Source organism: Brassica napus, unplaced genomic scaffold (genome assembly GCF_020379485.1).
Source record: "Brassica napus cultivar Da-Ae unplaced genomic scaffold, Da-Ae ScsIHWf_2748;HRSCAF=3515, whole genome shotgun sequence".
NCBI classification, from domain to species: domain Eukaryota; kingdom Viridiplantae; phylum Streptophyta; class Magnoliopsida; order Brassicales; family Brassicaceae; genus Brassica; species Brassica napus.
The window spans coordinates 1-4,551 of record NW_026016024.1 but is presented as its reverse complement, the minus strand read 5'-3'; the positions used below and the strand labels follow the sequence as shown (position 1 = coordinate 4,551).

The 4,551-nt window shown below is 38.7% G+C and overlaps 1 non-coding gene and 1 pseudogene across 1 annotated transcript; both read left to right on the top strand.

Annotated features, from left to right (window-relative positions):
- Nucleotides 1-953: 953 nt before the first annotated feature.
- Nucleotides 954-1,025, top strand: TRNAC-GCA. Its single transcript has one exon. It is a non-coding gene; the product is annotated as a tRNA-Cys (tRNA).
- A 1,863-nt stretch (nt 1,026-2,888) lies between these two features.
- Nucleotides 2,889-4,425, top strand: LOC125602128 (annotated as a pseudogene).
- Nucleotides 4,426-4,551: the final 126 nt, after the last annotated feature.

Sequence of the window (4,551 nt, the reverse complement as noted above, 5' to 3'; positions counted from 1 at the left end):
CCCGTTTTATTATCGGTTCGTCCGACCCGAGGCTACGCGAAGACGGATCGATCGTCGGAAAAACTTGCGCCTACCCGGCCGTCAATCGCGGTGGCAACTATTCCTCTGAGGTTGACCACGGCGCCGTTTAATAGTATCCGTTTCGCTCAGGTTCTCGGTTAACCGGCCGGAGCTTTGGTTTACGCGACCAAGGGGTTCCGCCCCGTACCAGGCAACGTGAGTCGGTGCCGAGCTCTCTCCGGAAATTCTTTCGCCGGGAACCTTAAGTATCCGTCTTTCGGTATCCACTTTTTCGATTCTTTTTCTTCCCATTACCAGGCAGTGAGTGGTGCGTGCTCTCCCTCAAGCTGCGCGGCGACGAACCGAACGGCGCCACGTTATTGTCGTCGTCTGTTAGTGTTGCGTGTCAGCTCGCTGATTGCACCTCTCTGGGGCCCGGATCCTCTTGCGCGGGTCTAGACTCAGCCGCGAATGCGTCTTACGCGTTTAATATGTATTTTCAGAAGATGGATCACCGCCGAGGATCATGCGTGTTTAACAATCTAGGGGTTGGTTACTAAGATTGATCCGTCTAGTGGTTCGTGTAGGTTTCCTATTGGAATTGACACGAGCAGGTTGCGTCCGCGGAAGGAATTCTGGTGCGGGTGAAGGGAAGGTGGGGGACGGTGGTGACGGTGGCGATGGCGGTTGTTTGGGCGGTGTTTTATTGATCGTTAAGTCTTCTCTTCGCTTGTAATTTTTTCTATAATTATTTTCATTCTTTTCTTACACCTGTTAAATAAGACAATGGATATATCATATTGTCTGTCTTGGAATTGGTGTACGCAACGATGCCATCCGAATTATATAAATTAGATAGGGGCTTAATATGATATCAAAATTAAACAATGGGGGTTTATATTGACTTGATCGAGCTAAATATTAAAATATATCATGAATAAAAACAGCAAAGTGGGTCCATAGCTCAGTGGTAGAGCAATTGACTGCAGATCAATAGGTCACCGGTTCGAACTCGGTTGGGCCCTATTCCTTTTTTTTTCAGTTTAGCAATAATTCATGTATTATATAATAGCTTTAGTTAGATAATTGGCTAGTTTTTAACTTTTGGTTGCTAATATTCCCACTCATGATTTCAATTGGCAATTTTTATTCCTGAAATATATTTTTTAACTTTTAAAGTATTCTATACATTTATTTTAATGAATAAAATGGATTTTTATCCTCTCAGTGTTAGCCAAAGAAAACCTACATGATACGCCAAGAAAATTAAGATCGTGAGTTGTTAAGAAAAGAAAGAAAAAAGATCGTGCTATGCCAAAGAAAATCTACATGCGAGATGTTGTTTGTGTTCCCAAACCATCTCTATTAGGAAAATATATGTGTTTATAATCAAGTCTCTCTATGGGCATCGCAAAGACCTTAAAAGCTTCTTTTTTTAGCCAACTAATGTTGTTTGTTTTACAATGCATCATCGAGATTACAATTTACATAAAGAGAGATGGACAAGAATACATCCATTGATCGAAAGTGTTATCACCTTTTCGGTCGAGTACCGGCAGACAAGAATTTGAAGTTCTATTCAAACAAGAGAACTTGATGGAAGTGTACCTAATTCGGGACAGTGGTGATGTAGGTAGTGTTGCTGCTTATGATGATAAGTTGTTTTGATTAATACACCATTATAAGTTAAATCATATAAGGAGAGTAACTAACAAATTTGGACGTTTTCTATTAGTGGGAAAGAGAAGTTTCATCGTTGAAAATTTTATTTAATTAAGAACCATAGTTTTCAAAACAGCTCTACAGATGGTATATATAATGAATTCAAATTAAATCACTTGTGGACCGAGCAAATATCATACGGAAAGAGAAAGAAAGTGTACTTTGAAATTGAATAGAGGTTTGGAATTGAATATCAAATACTGTCTTGAAAAAAAAGTAACATAGCTAGACAGTATGTAAACACAAAACTATAATTTTATTAATATAAATAAATAAAACTGAAAAAACTCCACTGTTTAATATTGCAGCATTACATTACTGATATGCTATTGGATAGCTAAAATAATCTAGAATTTTCGTTAAAAAAACATAAAATCAGCTTAAAACCAAAACAATAGTTAAACAAAAATACTTATAAACCACCATCATCGGGTGCAACTTGTTGGCGGTTGCCGCCACCACAAAATCCACCAAAATGCCAGAGAACAACCAAGAAGATCCAAACCGAACACAATAGCGCAAGTTATGATGTAACCAATCTTAGCATCCATATGTTTCTTCAAAAAAACCAAAATTTTGTCTTTTCTAACTTTCTTTTTCTTCTTTTAAGTTTCAAGAGAGAACTAGCTTATATATAATATAATATATAGGTTAACTTTATTAAAATAGAAAAAAGTTAGACATGAAAATTCTATTCAAAAATAGAAGAAATCTTCTAAATCTCTTGAAAGTCTTTGGCTTTTTTTTTCTTTTAAAAAATTGTGGCGAAAAATTGTAAATCATGCATATGTCATTAAGGATTATTAACAAAGAAAAACTGAAAATTTTACATAAGTCATTCACAAACGTTTGATTGAAATATTTCTAAGCTATTTGATCGAATATGTCGTTAAAAAAAAAAAGTAAGGACTACGAAAATTTGGAAATGTAACATTTTATGGTTCTCTATAAAAGTAACTATGGGCTTTAAAAGCTAAGGCGAATGAGGTCCAATAAGGAAAGCTAGTCCAAAGACTTGTGGAGAAGCCTTTGCATAACAGTATTAAGTGGCTGTGGCGCTTCTTTCATTCATTTTCACAATTTCGCCATTTCCCTCCACTCAGAAAAACTCCTTTTGCTTCCCTCCGCTTTCTCCGGTGCTACGAATCCGTTCTGATCGAGAGCCGATGACGACAATGGAGCAGCGTAGAAACCAAAACACTGTTCAGCAACAAGACGATGAAGAGACCCAGCACGGCCCTTTCCCCGTCGAACAGCTTCAGGTACGATTTCTCCAGAAATTCACCTTCTCGGAGCATAATCTCCCACAGATCTAGTGCTACTCGAAATGGTTTGGCTTAAAATCACCAAAGAACCTTGCTTTTTCTACCCTTTGTTCGTTCTAGAGATGATGATTGTGGGGAATCCGAAGGAGAATTGCGTTTCGCTACGGACTGTAGAGTGAAATAGTTTTAGGGTTTTTGTTTGATTCAGATAAAGCTAACATCTTTGAAGTATAAACTATGTGGGTCTTCTGAGTTATTTATGAATCAATGTTTTTCATGCTCTCTTTGATTCTTATTTCTTCAGGCGGCAGGTATAGCTTCTGTTGATGTGAAGAAGCTTAGGGACGCTGGTTCTCTGCACTGTTGAAGGTGTTGCATATACTCCGAGGAAAGATCTCTTGCAGATTAAAGGAATCAGTGATGCTAAAGTGACAAAATCGTTGAAGCAGGCATGTTGTCATATGAATACAAATTCACTTTGATCCTTTTTGGAGTTTATGCATTTTCTTTTGGGTGTGTTTTACCTCTGTGACAGCTTCGAAGCTGGTTCCTCTGGGTTTCACTAGTGCAGCCAGCTCCATGCCCAGAGACAGGAGATCATTCAGATTACATCTGGATCCCGGGAGCTCGAACAAAGTACTTGAAGTTGGTATATAGGTTATTGGTTTTTGGTGGTATTGAAAGGTCATTTTGCTTTATGATCTTACTTTGTCTTTACTGTCAATAGGAGGAATTGAAACCGGATCCATCACTGAGTTGTATGGTGAGTTCCGCTCTGGGAAGACTCAGTTGTGCCATACACTGTTGTAACTTGCCAAGTAAGTACCATTTTGCTGAACCACTCAGCTATTCTTACTTATCTTGTAGGAACCAGTGAACTTTAAATTGAGAAATGTATTAACATTGAGGTTCGTGCTTTATGTTTAGCTTCCCATGGATCAAGGAGGTGGAGAGGGAAGGCGATGTACATTGATGCCGAGGGAACATTCAGGCCGCAAAGACTATTACAGATAGCTGACAGGTATGCTATCTTTGTACCACATGTGAGAGCAGACGAGGGTTCTTGAGGCAGAATATTCCGAAAGAAATCAATTTAAAATGATGCAGGTTTGGACTAATGGAGCTGATGTTCTTGAAAACGTGCTTATGCGAGGGCGTATAATACTGACCATCAGTCAAGCTTCTGCTTTGAAGCAGCATCTATGATGGTTGAAACAAGGTGCGTTGAGTTAGAGTTTCCTTTTGGTGTTCAGATCCATTAATTTTCATGATGAGAGTGCTAATTGTGAAAGTTATGATTGTCGCAGGTTTGCTCTCATGATTGTGGATCGTGCTACCGCTCTCTACAGGACAGATTTCTCTGGAAGGGAGAGCTTTCGGCTCGACAAATGCATCTTGCAAAAGTTCTTGAGAAGTCTTCAGAAATTAGCAGAGATAGGTGACCATTCATAGTATTATATTAACTGTTTAATTCCTCTGAGACACACCATCCTGAAACTTTCATCTTGAATGTTTTTAATGGCTCTCTAGTTTGTGTGGCTGTTGTTATAACGAACAAGTAGTG